The 26,619-nt window shown below is 44.9% G+C and overlaps 1 protein-coding gene across 3 annotated transcripts in view; it reads left to right on the forward strand.

Moving 5' to 3' along the window:
* fbxo8 (F-box protein 8) overlaps nucleotides 1–26,619 on the forward strand; it is a 110,897-nt gene that overhangs the window by 973 nt on the left and 83,305 nt on the right. Inside the window, exon 1 of one of the 3 annotated variants that reach the window (XM_078215118.1) lies at nucleotides 14,055–14,156. The exons of the other annotated variants lie outside the window; for them this stretch is intronic. The gene's annotated coding sequence lies outside the window, so the exon portion shown is untranslated. Of the gene's footprint in view, nucleotides 1–14,054; nucleotides 14,157–26,619 lie in introns of those variants that run through there. 3 annotated transcript variants of the gene reach the window in all.

Raw genomic sequence — 26,619 nt, forward strand, 5'->3', positions numbered from 1 at the left:
CAGCATCTGTGGAGAAAGAATAGAACCAACATTTCGAGTCTAGATGACCCTTCGTCAGAGCTCTGTTTTTGTTGCGAAAGAGAGTATGTCTGGGGTACGTGGGGTCCTTGATTATGCTCGTTGCTTTTCCGAGGCAGTGGGAAATGTAGACAGAGTTGATGGATGGGAGGCTGGTTTGCATGAAGGACTGGGCTATGTTCGCAACTCTTTGTAGTTTCTTGCGGTCCTGGTCAGAGCAGGAGCCATACCAAGCTCTGATACATCCAGCAAAGGTGCTTTCTGTGGTTCATCTGCAAAAATTGGTGAGAGTTGTAGCAGAATGCTGGATTTCTTTAGCCTGAAGTGCATTTGTTGTAGAACTGCAAGTTATAAATCAGAGTCAATACGGAGAAGCAGGCCATAGATCTAGAATCAGAAAAAAGGGAAGAAAAAATAATCAAACTTTGTATTCCTTCCCCCGCCCCCCCATACACTTTTCTATGTTCCATTAATATGGTTGCTTTGTTTTTCAATTTCAAAACGAGTGCAAATCCAAAATATGGATTGTGTTTTTTCCTCAGTAATCACTTAACTGTTCTGTGCTTCCAGATTATCTGTTTTTGCAGTGTCTTTATAGATATGGTTACAGTTGTTGACGGGGTGGTATTATAGTAATTCATGAATGTGAAAGATCACAAGTGGGCTCAGTAGCCCCAGTTATGGGTTCTGTTCGGGACCCAAAATGGCATCCAAATCTGCCAATTGCTCCAAATACCATTATGCTGAGGGTGTTCAAGTAGATGGAAAGCAGGAAGATCATAATGTCAATCAGTGTGCAATGTAGATTTGAAACCAGCAGTTATTGGGGCTCAAAGGTACAGCCAGCGCCTCTCGTTATCCTCACATAGCTGAGCATGATGGGCAGTTGAAAGCATTGGTGGGGTGAAAAATTGAAGCAGGCTACTAATGCAGCATGTTGTGGCTGAAAAAAGGGATCAACCTGTACATCAAGTGCCATTTGGGTCAACATTCTAGCTGCTGATATGATTGTACAAGTTTTTGGTGCTTCCTCTAGTCCTGTCAAATGGCAGAAGCCTACAGGGAGTGGCATAGGATTTTTTGTTTTGTGCAAGAATTTCTGCACGACTCTTTTTCCCAGATATGGCTGCAGTGGCTGTGACCTTCCTCTTCAAATACAAGAAGAGCAGGGCAATGAGCAGATAGATGACAGGCAGATCAAGGAAAGCTAGATGTGGGAGGAGGGGGGTGGGGGCGAGGGAGGGGGGTGGGGGCGAGGGAACCATGCCACGTTAAAATGAGTTAACTTTTTTTTTGCCATATTCCAAACTGTGACCACCCACGCCGTTTTTATTAAAAGTTTATTCACGGGATGTGGGCATCACTGGCTAGACCAACATTTATTGCCCATCCCTAATTGAGAATGTGGTGGTGAGCTGCCTCCTTGAACTGCTGCAGTCCATATCATGTAGGTACACCCACAGTGCTGCTTGAGAGGGAGTTCCAGCATCTTAACACAGTGGAGGTTCACATTTTTATACTCTGTATAAGTTGACCCCGATTTTGAAACGGTTTTTAGAGGCTTCAAATTCTGACTCGCATGCTGACCTCTAGAGTAGTTTATAGATGTCCTCCTAAAATGACCAATTGCAGAGTTGTGATTTCCTCCTGCAGCACCTTGCTCCCATTAACTTTATTTCTTCTGCCTTGGAGCTAGCCTAGATGAAACAAAAATGCAGGCCTCTGGGGGAAAGACAAGGGAGTGGGACCAACTGAATAGCTCTTTCAAAGGGCTGACAATGACACAATAGTAGCTGTATTATTCAGTGGTGTATCGACAGTTCTTTGAAAAATATTGCTGCATCATGAATAGTTAGGTGAGTATGAACTTGCAGGCCAAATCTCAGCATATTTTGGACAATACTGGAGTTTAGCAAGCCTCATTTAAGTGCTCTTCCAAAGTTTTTTTAATGATTTAGGTGTCCCTTTATTGCCTCTGTCTCCTGTGGAGGACTGGAGGCGGGCATGGTACACTTGCACCACTAGAAGTCACAGCGATTCTGTAAAATGCTGTAATGCAAGGTGAATGTTTTCTGGTGTTTGAAATGGCTTGGAAACTGTACTTTCACCTCCAGGACAGTGACTTAAATCCAGCACAGATTGATGGGATTAATGTCTTCGCTTGCTGTGATGATCCTCTGTGAACTGAACTCGGGCAGTTTCAACCCAGTCGCGAGTAAGGCCGGGTTTAATTTGGGGGATATTGTCAGTTGCATTGAGGAACTACAGGGTAGTTGCTGCGGTAAGTAGAAATTGTCTTTCTGGCAGAATAGGGAACACCCTGCTGGGATCGGGTCAGAATAAACGGAGTTCCTGCAGTTCATTTGCAGCTGACTTGAGAGTGCTTTGTTTTGAAATTGTATGTCCAGTGTAATTTCATTCCCAGATGTTAACAACCTTTATCTTTCTTAGCATAAATCATCATTGCTCTTTAAGCAGGAGGGAGCCAATGTTTTCCAAGGTTAACGTGCAAAGTCTGCTCACTTATTGACTTGTTTTTAAGTCCTTGATAAGGTAGTGGTAATTTGGAAACCAGCAGTTCAAAAACTGACAATTTTTGCAGACAAATGTACCCATAGACTACATGAACCATGGGGGAGTTAGTAGGTTGGATAAGCAAAGCGAACAGATTGGATAAAAGCTGTATATTGCAGTTTTGACGCTAAATTCAGAAGGTACAGAACAGATGGAGAGGATTACAAAGCAATAATCTGATTGAGGTGTTCAAATAACATCATAAGATATGACATTCTTTGCTTTGGGAATGCTGAGTTTGAATGAATTATTCCTTATTCTCTGCCCATTTCATATTTTAGAATGTGATTTTTAAAAAATTTCTAGTAAAAACTGGTACTTATATAGCACCATTAACAGTAAAACATCCCCAGATGCTTCATAGGAAACAAGTGGCTGGTTTAGATGGTTAAAGCGTGATGCTAATAACACCAGGTTTGGTGGTTCGATCCCTGTACAGGCCAACAAGCCATCCCCACCTTAAAGCAAGCACGTTACTTGTTCTGTTTAGTTGCAATCCTTAAATCGTTGCTGTCTCAGTAAATGATTTATTTTGAATAGGATTGCTTACTCCTCCCTGTAGCATTGCAGAATTTTTCAGCCTTCCAGTATGCCTTATAGCGAGTGGATGGTAGAGCGGAGAGTTTCCTGGTCAGCCATACTGCAAAAGGCAACATACGAACGGAAGTAGGCTGATTGGCATTGAGCATGCTTCACCATTCAATAAGATCGTGGCTGATCTGATTGTAGCTTTATCTCCACATTCCTACCTATCCCCAGTGACCTCTCCCCCCCCCCCCCCCCCCCAATAATCTTACCTATCTCTTTCCGAATAACATTCAAGTGAAAAATTTAAGAAAAAAACACTTAAGGAAATATTACAGCATATTAAAGCAGGACCCCGAGGGTAGTAATCTCAGGATTGCTACCTGAGCCACATGCCAGTGAGGGCAGGAGTAGGGTGCTTGGGCGGATGAACACGTGGCTGAGGAACTGGTGCAGGGGGCAGGGTTTCCAATTCTTGGATCATTGGGACCTCTTCTGGGGCAGGTGGGACCTGTACAAGAGAGACGGGTTACACCTAAACTACAAGGGGACCAATATACTTGCAGGGAGATTTGCTAGTGTTATTGGGGAGCATTTAAACTAGATTTGCAGGGGGATGGGAACCAGAGTGCCACAGCAGATAGTGGAGCAGGGGTAAAAAGACAGGTTAGTTCAAGCAAAATCACAAATGGAAGGTAGAGTGTGGTGGAAATAATCTTTAGAGGTGTGTCTATTTCAATGCCAGGAGTATTGTGGGGAAGGCAGATGAGCTGAAGGCGTGGATAGACACATGGAAATATGACATTATAGCCATTAGTGAAACTTGGCTACAGGAGGGGCAGGACTGGCAGCTCAATGTTCCAGGGTTCCAATGTTTCAGGTGGGATAGAGGCAGAGGGATAAAAGGTGGGGGGGTGGCATTGTTGGTCAGGGAAAATGTTACAGCGGTACTCAGGCAGGATAGATTAGGGAGCTTGTCTACAGAGGCCCTATGGGTGGAGCTGAGAAACAGGAAAGGTATGACCACATTAATGGGCTTGTATTATAGACCACCCAATAGTCAGCGAGAATTGGAGGAGCAAATCAGCGGAGAGATAGCTGACAACTGCAAGAAACACAAAGTTGTGATAGTAGGGGATTTTAATGTTCCACATATAGATTGGGACTCGCATACTGTTAAAGGTTTAGACGGGGTAGAGTTTGTAAAATGTGTTCAGGAGAATTTTCTACATCAGTATATAGAGGTGCCAACTAGAGAGGATGCGATATTGGATCACCTATTGGGAAATGAGTTCGGGCAGGTGATGGATGTGGGTGTGAGGGAACACTTTGGATCCAGTGATCATAATGCCATTAGTTTTAACCTGATCATGGATAAGGATAGATCTGGTCCCCGGGTTGAAGTTCTGAACTGGAAAAAGGCCAAATTTGATGAAATGAGAAGGGATCTGGGAAGTGTGGATTGGCATAGGCTGTTCTCTGGTAAGGATGTAAATGGAAAGTGGGAGGCCTTCAAAGGAGAAATTTTAAGAGTGCAGAGTTTGTATGTTCCTGTCAGGATTAAAGGCAAAGTAGATAGGAATAAGGAACCTTGGTTCTCAAGGGAGATTGTAACACTGATTAAGAGGAAGAGAGAGTTGTATGAAATGTACAGGCAGCAAGGAACAGATCAGATGCTCGAGGAGTATAAAAAGTGCAAGAAACTACTTAAGAGGGAAATCAGGAGGGCTAAAAGAAGACATGAGGTTGCTTTGGCAGACAGAGTGAAGGAAAATCCAAAGAGCTTCTATAGGTATGTTAGGAGCAAAAGGATAGTGAGGGATAAAATTGGTCCTCTTGAAGACCAGAGTGGTAGACTGTGTATGGAACCAAAAGAGATGGGGGAGATACTAAATGGTTTTTTTGCATCCGTATTTACTGAGGAAACGGGCATGGAGTCTACGGAAATAGGGCAAACAGGTAGGGAGGTCATGGAACCTTTACAGATTAAAGGGGAGGAGGTGCTCGCTGTCTTGAGGCAAATCAGAGTGGATAAATCCCCAGGACCAGACAGGGTATTCCCACGGACCTTGAGGGAAGCTAGTGTTGAACTTGCAGGGGCCCTGGCAGACATATTTAAAATGTCAGTATTCACGGGGGAGGTGCCGGATGATTGGAGGGTGGCTCATGTTGTTCCGTTGTTTAAAAAAGGTTCCAAAAGAAATCTGGGAAATGATAGGCCAGTAACTTTGACGTCAGTGGTGGGCAAGTTATTAGAAGGTGTGATAAGGGATAGGATCTACAAATATTTGGATAGACAGGGACTTATTAGGGAGAGTCAACATGGCTTTGTGCGTGGTAGGTCATGTTTGAACAATCTATTAGAGTTTTTCGAGGAGGTTACCAGGAAAGTGGATGAAGGGAAGGCGGTGGATGTTGTCTACCTGGATTTCAGCAAGGCCTTTGACAAGGTCCCTCTTGGGAGGTTAGTTAGGAAGGTTCAGTCGCTAGGTATACATGGGGAGGTAGTAAATTGGATTAGACAATGGCTCAATGGAAGAAGCCAGAGAGTGGTTGTGGAGGATTGCTTCTCTGAGTGGAGGCCTGTGACTAGTGGTGTGCCGCAGGGATCGGTGTTGGGTCCATTGTTGTTTGTCATTTATATCAATGATCTGGATGATAATGTGGTAAATTGGATCAGCAAGTTTGCTGATGATACAAAGATTGGAGGTGTAGTGGACAGTGAGGAAGGTTTTCAAAGCTTGCAGAGGGATTTGGACCAACTAGAAAAATGGGCTGAAAAATGGCAAATGGAATTTAATGCAGACAAGTGTGAGATATTGCACATTGGAAGGACAAACCAAAGTAGAACGTACAGGGTAAATGGTAGGACTCTGAAGAGTGCAGTTGAACAGAGGGATCTGGGAATACAGGTACAGAATTTCCTAAAAGTGACATCAAAGGTGGATAGGGTCGTGAAGAGTGCCTTTGGTACATTGGCCTTTATAAATCGGAGTATCGAGTATAAAAGTTGGAGTGTTATGGTAAGGTTATATAAGGCATTTGTGAGGCCAAATTTGGAGTATTGTGTACAGTTTTGGTCACCTAGTTACAGGAAGGATGTAAATAAGGTTGAAAGAGTGCAGAGAAGGTTCACAAGGATGTTGCTGGGACTTGAGAAGCTGAGTTACAGAGAGAGATTGAATAGGTTGGGACTTTATTCCCTGGAGCGTAGAAGATTGAGGGGAGATTTGATAGAGGTGTATAAGATTTTGATGGGTATAGATAGAGTGAATGCAAGCAGGCTTTTTCCGCTGAGGCTAGGGGAGAAAAAAACCAGAGGGCATGGGTTAAGGATGAAAGGAGAAAAGTTTAAAGGGAATATTAGGGGGAGCTTCTTCATGCAGAGAGTGGTGGGAGTGTGGAATGAGCTGTCGGATAAAGTAGTAAATGCGGGGTCACTTTTAACATTTAAGAAAAACTTGGACGGGTTCATGGATGAGAGGGGTGTGGAGGGATATGGTCCAAGTGCAGGTCAGTGAGACTAGGCAAAAAATGGTTCGGCACAGACAAGAAGGGCCAAAAGGCCTGTTTCTGAGCTGTAATTCTCTATGTTTCTATGGTGACCTAAGGCTTGGTCAAAGAGGTAAGTTTTTTAAAGAGTGACTTAAAGGGAGAAAGAGGTAGAGAGCCACGAAATTTGCAATATGAACTCGAGTGCTTAGAATTCGGACATCTGAAGGGACAACCTCCTGGCAGGAAGCAGTGAAAATTGGGAATGGGTAAAGGATCAAAATTGGATGAGCAGAGAGATCTGAGGATTGTGGGCTGCAGGAGCTTTCGGAGATGGGGACGGTTGAGAACATGAAGGATACGAATGTTAAAATGCAGGCATTGTCTAATGAGCGTCAATGTAGGTCTGCAAGTGTGGGTGAATGGGAAAGGGTGCAAGTTAGGGTCAGGGCAGCAAAGTTTTTGATTAATTCACATTTACAGAAGGGCAAGCTGGGAGGTTGGTTAGGACTGCATTGAAATAGTTGAGTCTAAAGGCAATAAAGATATGGATGACAGCCTTGTGATAGAATAGAAAATATTTTAGAATTATTAGAGTGCTCAATGTGGCACCTTCTTGCAACATTATATATTGCTGAATATGTTGCCACGTGAACATAGAGATTCATTTTAAAATATTAGAATATTTCAGTGCTACTTGGGTGTGACTGTCAAATAAGATTTTGTTTTTCTTATTCAGGCTTGATACTTTTATCAAGGTAAACAATGCACAGAAAAATCCAGATGTTTAATTGTGCCACCAGAGGATTTGTTTAATGAAGTAACTGGGATTGATGCATGTGATTCTCACAAATAACAGAATAAACTGACTGAGGTACTATCTCGTAATAAAATTATGGATTATCACCTGTTAAACTTGCATTAATGTCATAATTTGTTTTACTAAAGTAAAAATATCTTTCAAATACATTGAGGGTCACTGACTATTTGAGCCACAACTCCATGTTTGAATCTTGCCAATTAGGTTTCCATCCCTGGTATATCACCGAAATGATGTGGAGATGCCGGCATTGGACTGGGGTGGGCACAGTAAGAAGTCTCACAACGCCAGCTTAAAGTCCAACAGGTTTATTTGGAATTACGAGCTTTCGGAGCGCTGCTCCTTCATCAGGTGAACCCCTCACTCACCTGATGAAGGAGCAGCCCACCGAAAGCTCGTGCTACCAAATAAATCTGTTAAACTTTAACCTGGTGTTGTGAGACTTCTTACTATATCACTAAAATGGCCGGACTGTTGCTTGCCACCTCTATTTATTCTTCTCCACAGCTGTGCAAACTCTGAGATATTTGACCACACCACCCTCCTCCAATATGGCGTTGAGCGAGATGGCCTTTACCTGGCACCATGTCTGCCTACCTAGTTGTAGCCAGAGAATCTCCTTCAATTGACTCTGTAGAGGGATATGGGCCAAATGCGGGCAATTGGGATGAGCTGGGAGGGCGCCATGGTCAGCAGGACCAGTTGGGCCGAAAGGCCTGTTTTAATTACTTCTCTCCCTGTCTCTGCACTGTTACCTTGAAGGATCTATCCTTGGTCCCTTCCTTTTTTCTCACTTACATGTTGCCTCTCCATTATTCAAATAAAAATGAGGCTGAATCATAATTGACAAAATCAGTGGGTTGGAGTCAGGTGAGCTGTTAAAACTTGGAAAGGAAACTAACTCCAAACCCTTTAATTTTGTCTTTGACAGAGGGAAGCAACCAGCCTACTCCCAGGAGTCAGGTCAATGAAACATTTTAATGAGGCTGGTAGCCTCTGATTTAACCTGCTTTCCAGATCGAACCATGGCTGGCTGAGTTTCCCAGGTCCTAGAAAGGTAGCAGCTGAAGGGAAGGGAGGACAACTTCAGGGGGGAGGTCAATGTCCTCTTTCCCCTCCTCCATTTAACTCCACCATTCCCCGTGCTCCCCCACTTCAGCCAGCCCCACATCAGGGATCAGACAACTATCTCACCCTCTCCCAAACAGCAATAGGCAACTTGCTGTACAGCATGTGGGGAAATCCAAGCTTCCGAGTTTCTGGACAGAGACTGTGTACCCGCCACATCGCCTACGTAGTCTGCCTGACAGGAATCACCTAATTCCACCTCCAAAATATCACCTGCCTCTGCCTCAGCTATTCTGCTGCTGAAAGTCTCATGCTTTTGTTACTTCCAGACTTGTCTATTCCAATACTCTCCTGGTGGCCTCCTAGCTTCTATTGTCCGGGAACTTGAGCTCATTTCAGACTCAGTTGCCCATAACCTAACCCACGCTAATACATAAATAGGATGGGAATAGAGGGATATGGTCCCCGGAAGAGTAGGGGGTTTTAGATCAGTCGGGCAGCATGATCGGTGCAGGCTTGGAGGGCCGAAGGGCCTGTTCCTGTGCTGTAATTTTCTTTGTTCTAATATCCACTAATCCATCACCCGTTTGCTCGTTGACCAACATAGGCTCCCTTGATTTTTTAAAATTCTCGTCCTCATTCAGACTCCTTTGTAATCTCCCCCTGCTGTGTAACTTGGTGCCTTTAACATAATGAAACGCTCCACAGCATTTCACAGACACCAAGCCACATAAGGAGATTTTGGGTGAAATGTCCAAAAGCTTGGTCAAAGAGACAGGTTTTAGCAAATGTCTAAAAGGAGGAAAGTGAGGGGGAGAGGCAGTGTGGTGTATGGACGGAATTCGGAATGTGGGACTGAGGCAACCTGTAATGAATGGTCTATCGGTCAGCAATGAAGCGATGTTAGCCATTTCTGTCCAAAGCTCTTTATCACATTTCTTTCTTGTTCAGATAATGTATGTTCACACTTCATATGTATTCTGTCTTCTTTCTGGGGGTAGATCTATCATTCATTTGTCAATATGTGATCACAGAATTTATATTACAAAATTTCATTTTCTTTATGTCCACATTTTGGCCCTTCAGAGCACCATTTCTGGCCATGTTTTCTGAAGATGTAACCTTTCCCTGGCTAAATCGACCTCACTGCACATGTTTCCACTTGAAGGAATTCTTGATAAGCTAAGGTTCTTCAGTATCAAAAAGACTTCTTGGGAAGGTACTTGGATAGAGATTTAAAATTTTCAACAAGGCATCAAAAATAAATTTCAAATTGGTCAGAACGACAGGACTGTAAAGGGTAATATTGAAGCTTGTTTATTAGTCACAAGTAGGCTTACATTCACACTGCGATGAAGGCACTGTGAAAATTCCGTAGTTGCCACACTCCAGCACCCGTTCGGTTACACTGAGGGAGAATTTAGCATGGTCAATGCACCTAACCAGCACATCTTTGGACTGTGGGAAGAAACCGGAGCAGCGGAGGAAACCCACGCAGACACAGGGAGAATGTGCAAACTCCTCATAAGTGACCCAAGACGGAAATCGAACCTGGGTCCCTGGCAGCAGTGCGAACCACTGTGCCACATGCCGCCCCAAAGGGTAAAGGGTAAGATTACGAGCATTATTTGTGTGAAATGCAATATGTTCCAACAGCTGCACACAGGGGTAATCAAGAAAGCTGATCGCACATCAACATTGTACTAATTTAAGACAATTGAATTTATATTCTGGAAGGATGAGCGTAGATAAACTTAGGCTCTCTCCAATGTAGAATCATCTTGTTAATTGACAAAATTAATTATGTGCCTATGTTACTTAGTTTATACCAGCTGCATGCGTGAGGTTGTAAGCTTTGTGGATAGCATGTTTATAGATGTGACCATCTTAGAGTCTGCAAGGAGAAAAGGAGTGGTTGACCACCAAACAGGCAGGTAGTGCAGGAGTCCCCTGAGTGCATTCCGCTCTCCACCCACCAATCCCACCCTTGCCAACGTTCAGTTGGGTGGCACAGTGGTTAGCACTGCTGCTTCACAGTGACAGGGACCAGGTTCAATTCTGGCCTCAGGTCACTGTCTGTGCAGAGTTTGCATGTTTTCCCCCTGTCTGCGTGGGTTTCCTTTGGGTGCTCCAGTTTCCTCCCCCAGTCCAAAGATGTGCAGGTTCGGTTAATTGGCCATGCTAAATTGCCCCTTTAGTGTCAGGGGGATTAGCAGGGTGGGGTTGCCTGGTGGGATTGTTGTCAGTGGAGGCTCAATGGGGCTGAATGGCCGCCTTCTGTACAATAGGGATTCTATGAACTAGTACTCAGTTCTGTATACACATGAGGGTGATGGATCATCCTGGAGTGAAGCCAGAGCCAAGTCCAGAGTGCCATAGATGCCTCAGCTATACAGGTAGGATACAAGGAAGATTGGAGGGGCAATAATGATAATAATGGGCAATAATAATCATTCGATAGCTAGAGGAATAGATGGGTGTTTCTGTGGCCATAGGCATTGCCTCCCTGGTGCCAGAGTCAAGGATGTCCCTGGCTGCAGAGCACCTTAAGGTGGGTGGGTGAACATAATGTACATTAGTATGAACGACACAGGCAGATAGAGGGATGTGGCCCTGCAGTCAGAGTTTAGGGAGCAAAGTAGGAAATTAGCAAGCAGGAACTCCGTATTCTTCAGTTTACTCCCAGTGCCATGTGCAAATGAGCATAGAAATAGGATAAAGCCAATGAATGCATTGCAAGAGGGAGAGCTTTAGGTCCTTCAGAAATTGGAACTGACTGGGGGACTTGGGACCTGTACAGGATGGGCAAGTTGCACCTAAATAGAGCCTAGACCGTTTTCCACTGCTTTGAAACTAACTTGGCAGGGCTATGGGAAGCAGGCAGAATTATTAGAGAGGAATAACAAGGTGCAATTTCATAGTAACTTCATTGCAGTGTTACTGTAAGCCTTACTTGTGACTAATAAACTTTTTACTTTATGCTAGGAGAGAGAGAGATGGCAATGGAGCAGGGAATAGGTGGGATCAGGGTGAGGGAGAAAGTTAATGTCCGTGTTCATGAATGCACAGAATGTGGTCAAGATTGGTGAATTGCAGGTGAATTATATCATGTGGAAATGTGGCTATGACAAAGACCTGGCCTGAAGAAGGGCAGGACTGAGTGTTAAATATTCCTGGATACAAGGAGTTCAGGGAAAGGAAGAAAGGGGGGGAGGAATGGTAGTATTGATTAAGGAGGGCATTACAATGCTGGAGAGATAGGATATGATGTGGAGATACCGACGTTGGACTGGGATGAACACAGTAAGAGTTTTAACAACACTAGGTTAAAGTCCAACAGGTTTATTTGGTAGCAAATACCATTAGCTTTTGGAGCGCTGCACCTTCATCAGATGGAGTGGAAATGTGCTCTCAAACAGGGCACAGAGACACAAAATCAAGTTACAGAATACTGATTAGAATGCGAATCCCTACAGCCAACCAGGTCTTAAAGATACAGACAATGTGGGTGGAGGGAGCATTAAGCACAGGTTAAAGAGATGTGTATTGTCTCCAGACAGGATAGCCCGCAAGTCCAGGAGGCAAGCTGTGGGGGTTACTGATAATGTGACATAAATCCAACATCCCGGTTTAGGCCGTCCTCATGTGTGCGGAACTTGGCTATCAGTTTCTGCTCAGCGACTCTGCGCTGTTGTGTGTCATGAAGGCCGCCTTGGAGAAGGCTTACCTGACGATCAGAGGCTGAATGCCCGTGACAGTTGAAGTGCTCCCCCACAGGAAGAGAACAGTCTTGCCTGGCGATTGTCGAGCGGTGTTCATTCATCCGTTGTCGTAGCGTCTGCATGGTTTCCCCAATGTACCATGCCTTGGGACATCCTTTCCTGCAGCGTATCAGGTAGACAACGTTGGCCGAGTTGCAAGAGTAGGTACCGTGTACCTGGTAGATGGTGTTCTCACGTGAGATGATGGCATCCGTGTCGATGATCCGGCATGTCTTGCAGAGGTTGCTGTGGCAGGGTTGTGTGGTGTCGTGATCACTGTTCTCCTGAAGGCTGGGTAGTTTGCTGCGGATAATGGTCTGTTTGAGGTTGTGCGGTTGTTTGAAGGCAAGAAGTGGGGGTGTGGGGATGGCCTTGGCGAAATGTTCGTCTTCATCAATGACATGTTGAAGGCTCCGGAGGAGATGCCGTAGCTTCTCCGCCCCGGGGAAGTACTGGACGACGAAGGGTACTCTGTCCCCCGTGTTTGTCTTCTGAGATAGGATATCCCAGCAGTGTCGGGGTATATTCCCTTGTAAGGAAAAGGTAGGGTAAACAAATCCAGTGCTCCCTGGATGACAAAACATGGGGATTAAGATGAAAAGGAAAAAGTAGGAAGCAAATGGAATATGTTGTATATTGCAAAGGGAGTGGAATGTACAAGTAAGGATGTTTTGCTGCAGTTGTACAGGGCAATGGTGCCACCACATCTAAAGTACTGTGGTCTCCTTATTTAAGAAAGGATATAAATGCCTTAGAAGCAATTTAGAGAAGGTTCACTGGACTGACACCTGGAATGGGATTATCTTGAGGAAAAGTTGGACAGGCTGGGCCTATATGTGTTGTAGTTCAGAAGAATGAGAAATTATCTTTCAGAAAAGAGGTTCCTTTACAGGATGTGGGTGTCGCTGGCTGGGCCAGCATTTATTGTCCATCCCCAACTGCTCTCCATTTCAGAGGGCATTTGAGAGTCAACCATATTTCTGTATATCTGGAATTGCATGTTGGCCAGACCAAGTAAGGATGGCAGATTTCCTTTCCTGGATCCGACTGAATCATATAAGATCCTAAGGGGATTTGGCACTATGGATGCTGAAGGATATTTTCCCTTGTGGGAGGGACTAGAACTAGGGGGCATAGTCTGAAATGAGAGAGCCCTTATTTTTACACTTCTCTAAGGGTTGTGAATATTTGGAACTCACTTTCCTGTAGATCGATGGAGGCAGGGTCGTTGAACATTTTTAAGGCAGAAGTCGATTGACTCCCTTGAGTCAAGAATCTGGGATGCGGGGTACGCAGCATGTGTAGTTGAGGCTACAGATGTACCATGGTGATCGCATTGAATGGTGAAGCCTGCTCAAGAGGCCCAATCATCTACTCCTGCTCCGAATTTGTATGTTTGTATGCTTATGACAGATGTCAAGTAGATAATACAATGGAGAATTCGATAAAGGGTTCAGAGGAAAAGTGAAAAAACAAACAAGTGTGAGTATGAAAAGAGACTGGCAACTAACAGTAAAGGGAATCTCCAAGTCTTCTATTGGCATATAAATAGTAAAAGGGTGGTAAGTATTGAATTAATATTTACCACCATACAGGGGACTGAGAGTGGAAATTATAGAGACACTGGCCATAATTTTCCAGTCTTCCTTAGACTTGGGACGGTGCCAGAAGACTGGAGAATTGCAAATGTTACACCCATGTTCAAAAAAGAGTGCACAGATAAGATAAGTCAGTTTAACCTCTATGATGTGAAAACATCTAGTAATAATAATTCGGAACAAAATTAATAGCCACGTAGACAAATGCTGATTAAATAAGGAAAGATTGCACGTCTATGGAATGAGCTGCCAAAGGAAGTGGTCGAGACAGGTACAATAGCAACATTAAAAAGCATTTGGGTAAGTACATGGATGGGAAAGGATTAACGGAATATGGGCCAAACGCAAGCAATTGGGACTAGCTGGGAGCATACCATGGTCATCATGATCCGGTTGGCCGAAGGGCCTGTTTCCGTGCTGTATTGCTCTATGACTCTGACGTTTGTTAAGGGTTTAACTAGAGAGAGTTGGTGAGGGGAATGCTGATGATGTGGTGTACATGGACTTTAAAAACATAGAAAATAGGAACAGCAGTAGGCCATTCAGCCCTTTGAGCCTGCTCCACCATTCAGTGTCATCATGGCTGATCACCCAACTTAATAGCCTGATCTCCCACCTTCCCTGCTTATGTTTTGATCCCTTTCACCTCAAGTGCTATATCAAACTCCTTTTTGAAAACATACAATGTTTGGCTTAACTATTCTTCAGTGGTAGCGAATTCCACAGGCATACCACTCTGGAGAAGAAATTTCTCCTTATTACAAGCCCAAAATGTTTATCCCTTGTCCTTAGACTATGACCCCTGCTTCTGGACTCCCCCCAACATCGAGAACATCCACCCTGTCCAGCTGTTTATAGGTTTGGATTTGATTCCCCCCTCATTCTTCTGAACTCTCGTCCCTCCATCCCAGACATCAGTCTGGTAAACCTTCGCTGAACTCCCTCTATAGCAAGATCATCCTTCCTCAGATAAGGGGACCAAAACTGCTCACATTATTCTAGGTGTAGTCTCACCAAGGTCCTGTTTAATTGCAGCAAGACATCCCTGCTCTACTTGAATCCTCTCGCTATGAAGGCCAACATACCATTTGTCTTCTTTACTGCCTGCTGTTCCTACATGCTTAACTTCAGCAACTGGTGTTTGAGGACACCCAGGTTTTGTTGCACATTCCCCTCAATTCATAGCCATTCTGTTTTTGCTCCAAATGGATAACCTCACATTTATCCAGATTATGCTGCATCTGCCATGCATTTGCCCACTCACTCAACTTGTCCAAATCACACTGAAGCATCTCTACATTCTCCACAGCTCACTCTCCCACCCAACTTGTGTCACCTGCAAATTTGGAGATATTACATTTAGTTCCCTCATCTAAATCATTAATATATATTGTGAATAACTGGGGTCCGAGCACTGATCCATGCGATAATTCCCTCGTCATTGTCTGCCATTTGGAAAAGACCTGTTCCTGCTCTTTGTTTCCTGTTTGCCAATGAGTTTTCTACCAATCTCGATTAAACAACCCCCGTTCCCACGCACTTTTGTTTCCCGTTTTTGTTTCTGATTCCAGCATCCGCAGTATTTTGTCTTTAAACAAATGAGTAATAAACAAATGTTGCAGTTCACCCATGCGCTCTTGAATGTTTGCCATTGCTTATCCATCATCCCTTAAAGTAACGTTTCCCAATCCATCATAGCTAACTCATGCCTCATACCATCATAGTTTCCTTTATTAAGGTTCAGGACCCTAGTCTCAGAATCAATTACTGTCTATCTTGATGAAGAATTCTATCACATTATGGTCACTCATCCCTAAGTGGTCTCGCACAACTCAATTCCTAATTGTTCTTCTTTGGTAGTCTCTGCGTCAAGGATGACTTGCTTCCATTCTGGTTAGGTGAATTCTGCAGTGGCTGAATAGTCCACTCCTGGAGCCGCAGATTCTGCCACACGTTTGGCGGATGGGTGGGATGCTCTGGACTCTGCGCTCCCTTTCTGCTGTTTACACTTGGCCTCTGCTCTACCCGGTGATGCTCGAGATGATTGGCGCCTTTGTGGATGCTTCTTCTCCAGTTTGTGCATTCTAAGGCAAGCGATTCCACATGTCGATGGGGATGTTGCATTTATTTAGGGAGGCTTTCAGAGTGTCCTTGTAGTGTTTTCTCTGCCTTCCTAGTAATCGCTTGTCATTGTGGAGCTCGGAGTAGAACACTTGTTTCGGGAGTCTTGTGTTAGGTTGCAGACAATGTGGCCTGCGCTTGCTGCTGCTCGAGTGTTACCAGTGCCTCAATACTGGGATATTGGGAGAGGATGCTCACATTGGTACGCCTGTCCTGCAGCGGATTTGCAGGATTTTGCAGAGGCAGCATTGGTGATATTTCTCCAGGGATTTGAGCTGTCTGCTGTACATTGTCCATTTTTCCGATGCATACAGGAGGGCAGGGACCACGGCTGCTCTGTAGACCATGAGCTTGGTGCTGGATTTGAGGTCTCAGTCTTCAAACACTCTGTTCCTCAGGCATCCGAAGACTGCACTGGCACATTGGAGTTGATGCTGGATTTCATCGTTGATGTCTGCTTGTGCCGAGAGAAGGCGCCCGAGGTATGGGAAATAATCCACATTGCCCAGGGGCTCACATGGGCCTTGATGGTCTGGGGAGCAGTTTTGTGTGACAGGTGCAGACTGGTAGAGAACCTTTTTTTCCCAGATGTTTAGTCTGAAGCCCATTCTCTCATACGCTTCAGTGAATACGTGAACAATGATTTGTAGCTGAGCCTCTATGTGCACGCACACAGGTGCCGTCTGCATAGTGCAGTTCAATGACAGAAGTTGAGGTGGTCTTGCTTCTGACCTGGAGGCGTTGGAGGTTGAACAGTTTCCCACTTGTCAGGTTGGTTAGCTCCACTCCACTGAGGAGCTTCGAGATGATGGGATGGAGTATTGCTATGAGGATGATGGAGAAGAGTGTCGGTGTGATGACGCAGTCCTGTTTGACCCAGTTTGCACACGTATTGGGTCTGTGGTGGTTCTGTTGGTGGGGATCACGGCTTGCATGTCATCATAGAGCAGGTGGAAAATGGTGACGAATTTCTGCGGCAGCCAAATTTGAGGAGGATATTCCCCAATCCCTCAGTTGGGAGAGTTGAAGGCCTTTGCGAGATCAAAGAACGCCAGCTGGAGGTTGTTGCTGCTCAAGATCATGTCCATTGTGCCTCTTGATGGACGGAAGCTGCACTGAGACTCGGATGAGCTCTTCAGCCACTGGGAGGAGGCGGTTGAGGAGGATTCTCACGATGACCTTTCCCATGGCGGAGAGGAGGGAAATTCCTCTAATTTCCACAGTTGGGCCTGTCTCCTTTCTTGAAGATGGTCACAATTAAGGTGACTCTGAGATCTCCTGGCATGCTCACTTCCTTCCAGACAAAGTTGATAAGGTTGTGGATTCTTATCAAGAATACCTCTCCGCTGCATTTTAATATTTCAGCGGGGATTTCACCCATGCTGGAGGCCTTGTTTTTCAGCTGTCGGATGGCTTTTTCAACTTCGGCAAGCTGGGGTTGGGATGAGATGGTGGCAGATTGTGTGTTGCGGGATAGTGCAGAAGACATTTGCGTCGAAGGCTGCGTCTTGGTTGAGGAGGTCCTCAAGTGCTCACTCCAGCAGGCATTGATTGCCCCTCTGTTTTTAATGAGTGCCTCTCTGTTTTTGGCTTTCAGTGGTGTGGGTCCCTGGGTACTTGGACCGTAGATGGTTTTAATTGTGCTGAAGAAGCCCTGCATGCCGTAGCTGTCAGCGAGTTGCTGAGTCTTCTGCACACTTTCCATTCACAATGAGTTCTCTCACACTGCCCATGCACAAAGTCTCATAAATCTGATACAATGATTTGTGAGGCATGTCGTAGCTCATGGAGTAAAAGGGAAAATAGTATTTTGATTTGTTTTATTGTCATGTATTAATATACAGTGAAAAGTATTGTTTCTTGCGCGCTAGACAGGCAAAGCATACTGTACATAGGAAAGGAGAGGGTACAAAATATAATGTTACAGTCATAGCTAGGGTGTAGAGAAAGATCAGCTTAATATAAGGTAGGTCCATTCAAAAGTCTGATGGCAGCAGGGAAGAAGCTGTTCTCGATTCGGTTTGTATGGTGATCTCAGACTTTTGTGTCTTTTTCTTGATGGAAGAAGGTGGAAGAGAGAATGTCCGGGGTGCGTGGCAGTGGGATAAAGCTGTTTTTGAGTCGGCTGGTACGTGTCCATGTCCTCAGATTTTTGTATCTTTTTCCTGAGGGAAGAAGGTGGAAGAGAGTAAGTCCGGGGTGCATGGGGTCCTTGATTATGCTGGCTGCTTTTCCGAGACAGGGGGAAGTGTAGACAGTGTCAATGGATGGGAGGCTGGTTTGAGTGTTGGACTGGGCTAGATTCAGGAGCCTTTGTAGTTTATTGGGGTCTTGGACAGAGCAGGAGCCGTACCAAGCTGTGATACAACTGGAAAGAATGCTTTCTCTGGTGCATCTGTAGAAGTTGGTGAGAGTTGTAGTGGACATGCCAAATTTCCTTCATCTCCTGAGAAAGCAGAGGCATTGGTGGGCTTTCTTAATTATAGCGTTGGCATGGAGGGACCAGGACAGGTTGTTGGTGATCTGGACACCTAAAAACATGAAGCTCTCGACCATTTCTACTTCATCCCAATTGATGTAGACAGGGGCATGCTCTCCACTATGCTCTGTGAACTCAAAGACAATCTCCTTCGTTTTGTTGACGTTGAGGAAAAGATTGTTGTCATCGCACCAGTTCACCAGATTCTCTCTCTTTCCTGTACTGTGTCTCGTCATTGTTTGAGATTCAACCCAAAATGGTGGTGTCATCAGGAAACTTGAAAATTGAGTTGGAGGGGAATTTGGCCACACAGTCAGAGGTGTATAAGGAGTATAGTAAGGGGCTGAGGACACGGCCTTGTGGAGCACTGATGTTGAAGACGATTGTGGAGGAGGTATTGTTGCCTATCCTTGGTGACTGCGGTCTGTGGATTAGGAAGTCTAGGATCCAGTCACAGAGGGAGGAGCCGGGCCCCAGGCCACCAAGTTTGGAGATAAGTCTCGTAGGAATAATGGTATAAAAGGCTGAGCTGTAGTTTATGATGTGGAGATGCCGGCGTTGGACTGGGGTCGGCACAGTAAGAAGTCAAAGCACAAAGAACAATACAGCACAGGAACAGGCCCTTCGGCCCTCCAAGCCCGCGCTGCTCCCTGGTCCAAACTAGACCATTTTTTTTGTATCCCTCCATTCCCATTCCGTCCATGTGGCTATCGAGATAAGTCTTAAACATTCCCAGTGTGTCCGCCTCCACCACCTTGCCCGGCAGCGCATTCCAGGCCCCCACCACCCTCTGTGTAAAATACGTCCTTCTGATATCCGTGTTAAACCTCCCCCCCGCTCACCTTGAACCTATGACCCCTCGTGAACGTCACCACCGATCTGGGAAAAAGCTTCCCACCGTTCACCCTATCTATGCCTTTCATAATTTTATACACCTTTATTAGGTCACTCCTCATCCTCCGTCTTTCCAGTGAGAACAACCCCAGTTTACCCAATCTTTCCTCATAACTAAGCCCTTCCATACCAGGCAACATCCTGGTAAACCTCCTCTGCACTCTCTCTAAAGCCTCCACGTCCTTCCGGTAGTGTGGCGACCAGAACTGGGCGCAGTATTCCAAATGCGGCCGAACCAACGTTCTATACAACTGCAACATCAGACCCCAACTTTTATACTCTATGCCCCGTCCTATAAAGGCAAGCATGCCATATGCCTTATTCACTACCTTCTCCACCTGTGACGTCACCTTCACGGATCTGTGCACTTGCACACCAGGTCCCTCTGCGTATCTACACCCTTTATGGTTCTGCCATTTATCGTATAGCTCCCCCTACGTTAGTTCTACCAAAATGCATCACTTTGCATTTATCTGGATTGAACTCCATCTGCCATTTCTTTGCCCAAATTTCCAGCCTATCTATATCCTTCTGTAGCCTCTGACAATGTTCCTCACTATCTGCAAGTCCAGCCATTTTCGTGTCGTCCGCAAACTTACTGATCACCCCAGTTACACCTTCTTCCAGATCGTTTATATAAATCACAAACAGCAGAGGTCCCAATACAGAGCCCTGCGGAACACCACGAGTCACAGGCATCCAGCTGGAAAAAGACCCTTCCACTAGCACCCTCTGTCTTCTGTGACCAAGCCAGTTCTCCACCCATCTAGCCACCTCCCCCTTTATCCCAAGAGATCCAACCTTTTGCACCAACCTACCATTAGGGACTTTGTCAAACGCTTTACTAAAGTCCATATAGACGACATCCACGGCCCTTCCCTCGTCAACCATTCCAGTCACTTCTTCAAAAAACTCCACCAGGTTAGTGAGGCATGACCTCCCTCTCACAAAACCATGCTGACTATCGTTAATGAGTTTATTCCTTTCTAAATGCGCATACATCCTATCTAAGAATCTTCTCCAACAACTTCCCTACCACGGACATCAAGCTCACCGGCCTATAATTTCCCGGGTTATCCTTCCTACCCTTCTTAAATAGCGGGACCACATTAGCTATCCTCCAGTCCTCTGGGACCTCACCTGTGTCCAGTGACGAGACAAAGATTTGCGTCAGAGGCCCAGCGATTTCATCTCTCGTCTCCCTGAGCAGCCTGGGATAGATTCCATCAGGCCCTGGGGATTTGTCAGTCTTAATATTCCCTAAAAAACCTAACACTTCCTCCCTTGTAATGGAGATTTTCTCTAACGGGTCAACACTCCCCTCCGAGACACTCCCAGTCAACACATCCCTCTCCTTTGTGAATACCGACGCAAAGTATTCATTTAGGATCTCCCCTACTTCTTTGGGCTCTAAGCATAATTCCCCACTTTTGTCCCTGAGGTCCGATTTTTTTTCCCCTGACAACCCTTTTGTTCCTAACGTATGAATAGAATGCCTTGGGATTCTCCTTAATCCTGTCTGCCAAGGACATTTTGTGACCCCCTTTTGCCCTTCTAATTCCTCGTTTGAGTTCTTTCCTACTTTCTTTGTATTCCTCCAGAGCTCCCTCCGTTTTTAGCTGCCTGGACCTAATGTACGCCACTCTTTTCTTTTTGACCAATCCCTCAATTTCCCTGGTTATCCACGGTTCTCGAATCCTACCCTTCCTATCCTTTTTTACAGGCACATGCCTATCCTGCAGTCCTAACAACTGTTCCTTAAAAGACTCCCACATGCCAGATGTGGATTTACCCTCAAACAGCCTCTCCCAATCAACAGCTGCCAATTTCTGCCTAATCCCATTAAAGTTAGCCTTCCCCCAATCCAACACCTTACCCTTGGGACACCACTCATCCTTTTCCATCACTATCCTAAAGCTAACAGAATTATGGTCACTATTTGCCACATGTTCCCCTACCGAAACTTTGAAGACCTGACCGGGCTCATTCCCCAGTACTAGGTCCAATATAGCCCCCTCTCTAGTCGGGCTATCTACATATTGTTCCAAAGAACCTTCCTGTATGCATTTTACAAATGCCTCCCCATTCAGACTCCCAGCCCTACGCGATTTCCAGTCTATACCAGGGAAATTGAAGTCTCCCACTACAACAACCCTATTTTTCCTGCACCTATCCATTCTCTCCTGACATGTCCGTTCTTCCACTTCCCTTGGGCTGTTGGGGGGGCTGTAGTATACCCCCAACATAGTGACTGCGCCCTTCCTGTTTCTGAGCTCCACCCACAGTGACTCGTTACACGACGCCTCTGAATTGTCCTCCCTCTGCACCGCTATAATGTGCTCTCTAACTAATACTGCTACTCCCCCACCTCTTTTGGCCCCTCCTCTGTCTCGCCTAAAACACTTGTACCCCGGAATATTCAGCTGCCAGTCCTGTCCCTCTTTCAACCAAGTCTCTGTCACCGCAACCACATCCAAATTCCTCGTGCGCATTAAGGCCCTAAGTTCGTCTGTCTTACCTGCTACGCTCCTTGCATTGAAGTAGATGCACTCCAGACCTCCAGGCCCAGTGAGGTCATCCTCCCCCAGAGTGCTCTTCTTCTTTGCCAGCCTTGTCCTGGCCCAAAGCTCGTCCCCAGCCTCTACACTTGTAGACCTAATTTTTTGAGCCCCACCCCCCTGCCATATTAGTTTAAACCCACCTGAACTGCACTAGCAAAACTCCCAACCAGGATATTCGTGCCCTTCCAATTTAGTTGTGACCCGTCCTTCTTGTACAGGTGCCCTCCTCTCTTGAAAACTTCCCAGTGATCCAGGAATATGAAGCCCTCCCTCCTGGACCAGTCCTTTAGCCAAGCGTTCAATTGTACTATCTCCCTATTCCTAGCCTCACTGGCCCTAGGCATTGGGAGCAGCCCAGAGATTGCCACTCTGGAGGCCCTACTTTTTAGCCTATTTCCCAACTCCCTGAATTGCTCTCGTAGGATCCCCCTGCTCTTCCTATCTACGTCATTTGCACCAATGTGTACAATGACATCTGTTTCTTTATCCTCCCCTTTTAATATGCCTCCTATCCGCTCGGAGACATCCAGTACCCCAGCACCAGGTAGGCAGACTTCCATCCTGGAGTCCTGTTCGCACCCACAGAATCGCCTGTCCGCGCCTCTAACCGACGCGTCCCCCACCACTATTGCTCTCCTAATCCCTCTCTTTCCTTTCTCTTACAACACCAAGTTAAAGAAACCTGACGAAGGGGCAGCGCTCCGAAAGCTCGTGCTACCAAATAAACCTGTTGGACTTTAACCCGATGTTGTGAGATTTCTTACTGTAGTTTATGAATAGGAGTCTGACATAGATGTCTTTGTTATCCATGCGTTCCAGTGTTGAGTGTAGGGAGATGGCATCTGCTGTGGACCTGTTGCAGCAATAGGCGAACTGTAGTGGATCCAGGCAGTTTGGGAGGCAGGAATTGATTTGTGCCATGACTAACCTTTCGAAGCACTTCATAATGATGGATGTCAGAGCCACCAGACGATTGTCATTAAGGCACGCTGCTTGGCTTTTCTTTGGTACTGGGATGATGGTTGTCTTCTTGAAGCAGTTAGGGACCTCAGATTGTTGTAAAGAGAAGTTGAAGATGTCTGCGAATACTCCCGCCAGCTGGTCCACGCAGGACCTGAGTGCTCGTCCGGGTACCCCATCTGGACCAGTCGCTTTCCGTGGGTTGACTTTTGAGAAGGGCTGCCCTGATGTCGGCAATGGTGACATTGGATACAGATTCATCCGAGGCTTCCGGGATGGAGGGTGTGCTCCCGCTAACCTCTTGCTCAAAACGGGCACAGAATGCGTTGAGCTCATCAGGGAGGGGTGCGTTGGAGCCAGAGATTTTACCTGCCTTCATCTTGTAGCCATCTTGCAGACCTTGCCGTAGTCGGTGGGAGTCTGTGTGGCTAGCCTGGGATTCTAGCTTGATCTGGTACTGTGTTTTGCCATCTTTGATGGATTTCCATAGATCATATCTAGCTTTCTTGTATAGGTCAGGGTCACCTGACTTGAACATCTAAGACCTGGACTTCAGCAGGCAGTGGATATCCCTGTTCATCCATGGTTTCTGGTTGGCAAACATGCAGATTTGCTTCTTTGGCACAGTCTTCTACACACTTACTAATGAAGTCATGGATATGAAGTTGGCTGAGTGATCGGAAACAGAGAGTAATGGTAAATTGATGTCTTTTGGGTTGGAAGGAAGTTTTGTAGTGGAGTTCCCCAGGTATCAATGTTTGGGACTCTTGCTCATCCTGATGTATTTTAATAATCTAGACTTTGGTACATAGAGCACAATTTCAAAATTTGTGGATGATTTGAAACTTGAAAGCATGGTGAACTGTAAGGGGGATATGGTGCAACTTCAAAAGGACATTGAAATGGGCAAACAAGTGACAGATGAAATTCAATGTGGACAAATGTGAAATGAGTCATTTTGGTAGGAAGAATGTGGAGACACAATATAAGTTAAAGGTACAATTCTGAAGAGGGTGCAGGAGCAGAGGGATCTGGGTTCATATACGCATACTTCATTGAAGGTGGCAGGGCAGGCTTCCTGTACAGCATCCTGAGCTTTATTAATAGACTCTTGGAATATAAGGGCAAGGAGGTTACATTGAATTTGTAAGGACACTAGTTCGGCCTCAACTGTATAAATATAACACTGCACTATCGGAAAATTTGAAGACTTTGGAGCCAATGTAGAAAAGATTCACAAGAATGGCTCCAGGATTGAGGGACTTAAGTTATGAAGAAAGATTTGAGAAGTGGGGACTGTTTTCATTGGAGAAGAGCAGACTGACGGGATTTGATACAGGTATCCAAAATTATGAGGGGTCAGGACAGAGTAAATAACTGTTCCCACTCATAAAAGAATCAAGAATGAGAAGGCACAGATTTAATGTATTTGACAAAAGAAGCAAAAGTGACATGAGGAAAATCTTTTTTTATTCAGCAAGTGGTTGGGGTCTGGAATGCATTGTTTGAAATATGTTGGAGGTAGGTTCAATCCAGATGTTCAAAAGGGAACTAGACTATAATCTGAAAAGGAAGAATGTGCAGGGTTACAGGAAGACGGGAATGGCACAAGGTGAATTGCTTATTCAAAGGGCCAGTGCAGATGGGATGGGCCAAATGGTCTCTTGTGCTGTAAAATTTCAGTGATTCTATAAGTGTAAATTCTGATTCAGCTTTTATTTGCCACTATAAACATAAGGAAGTAGAAATTAATGGAGCTGATTTGTTTGGTGTCTTCTGGTTGTGAATTATCTAATGTTCTTCCTTGTTCGGCTACAGGCGAGCTCCACAATAGAATATGCTCTTTCCATCTCCACAACAACTCTTTTGTACAGTTTGCGAGACCCAGCCAGAGCATGGCTTCCTTCACTTGGTGATGCTCTTCAAAAGCAATTTTAAGAAAAATAATCTTGCGTACTGATGAGCTACATCAAAAAAAGATAGTTCAAAGGATAGCTGGGAAAACAGAAGCTGATAGTGGCAGTGGCTTTTCTTTCTGCTGCCATCCTGTTTCCTTCCTATAATCCTGTTTAATGCTATCCCAAAATACAAACCAGGCAGACTGATGAGTGTTGGTTCTTTATCACAAGCCGCTTTCCAATGTGGCTGTGTAGCCTAAACTTGGGTTCTGGATAGTGCCATCTGCATTATATTAACACCAGATTCTTGCTCTGTTTCGGCACGATAAATCAGAGAGGGGCTCAAAAAACAAACGCACCACAGAATCAAGTCAAGTTTGATCTCTCGAAGCTCCAGACTTTTCATTTCATATATACTATGTAAATTTTCTGCGCCCTCGCGAGAAGTGTTTTGTTGTGGAAACATATTTTGCAGTCTTGCGTGCATTAGTCACATCTGCCAAATTGAAAATTATTTGACTATATAAACAGACATTTTCCCATGCCTGTTAGGTGCAAAGTAGTCGTTTCAACAGTAATTAAGAACAGCAAAAGGGAATGTGGTCCTTGTGTTGCTATTATGGAAAAGTGTTGTAAAATGCGAGTGGAGTGTTAAATGCCACTAAACATGAAATCACTTTATGATATTATGGACTTTTGCATGAGTTTCTTAGGTCTCCCTACTTTTATGGACTTTATTAAAAGGTAATAAGTCTGCATAATTAAGTGCCGAATACTTCTATTTTTTTATTGCTAAATTCTACTATAATAATTGTTATAAGAAATCAGTTGTTTAAGCTTTGACGATTATTGACTCTCTTGCATTCGCACTGAACACTTTCGTGCGTAGCTGTGCACTATAGCAGCATAATTTGGGAATCTGGTTAACTAGCTTGACTCAAGTGCAATAAAACCATAGATGTGAGACCAGCTGGTGGGCAGTTTGGGACTGTTTGAGATTTGCACTTGGTATAGTGTAACTTCGGCCCCGGAGCAAAACTAGATTGTAAAAATGCTAGGCAGTTCAGGGAACATATATTTATTTTTCAGTTATTTTAATGTTGGAACAGACTGAACAGTGCCACCCACGCTGTCCTAGCATTAGGTCTGGCTGCCCTGGGAGCTGAACTCCACACATGTGCACGTGTAAGACACCGGCATTGAATAGTTTAATGCGCAATTGAAAAATAACATAGGCTGCTGTCTATCATACTGCACAGACCTCCAACTGCTGCCTAACCTGATATTACAGAAGTATTAACATGTACGTGTACCAAGTAATCATTAGATTTTTTTCACTCATTTTGGTCTTATTATTTTATTTGTTTAAAAGAAAATCACAAGATTAGTTATGCATGGAATGGCCCTTTGGCCTACCCAACTTAGTAGTTATCCAGAAAAAGCCTCCAGTTTTCCCCACTCCGTTAAGTCATTTAAAAATGTTTAAATGATTCTGATAGTAATCCAGTTTATTACTAAATTCCATAATAATAATTATCAAGCAATCAATTGTTTAGGCTTTGACGATTATTGACTCTTTTGCATTCGCACTGAACAGTTTAGTACATAGTTGTGCAGTATAGCAGCATAATTTAGGAATCTGGTTAACTAGTTTGTGCAATAAGCAATAGATGTGAGACCAGCTGATGGGCAGTTTGGGACTGCTTGAGATTTGCACCTGGTATAGTGTAACTTCACCCCCAGCTTTTTCTGGATCAATAAGTAGGGTAGGCCAAAGGGGCCATTCCATGCATAACTAATCTTGCGATTCTTTTTGAGACAGTGAAATAAGATAAGACCAAAATGGACTG

This window comes from Mustelus asterias, chromosome 6 (assembly GCF_964213995.1).
Source record: "Mustelus asterias chromosome 6, sMusAst1.hap1.1, whole genome shotgun sequence".
NCBI classification, from domain to species: domain Eukaryota; kingdom Metazoa; phylum Chordata; class Chondrichthyes; order Carcharhiniformes; family Triakidae; genus Mustelus; species Mustelus asterias.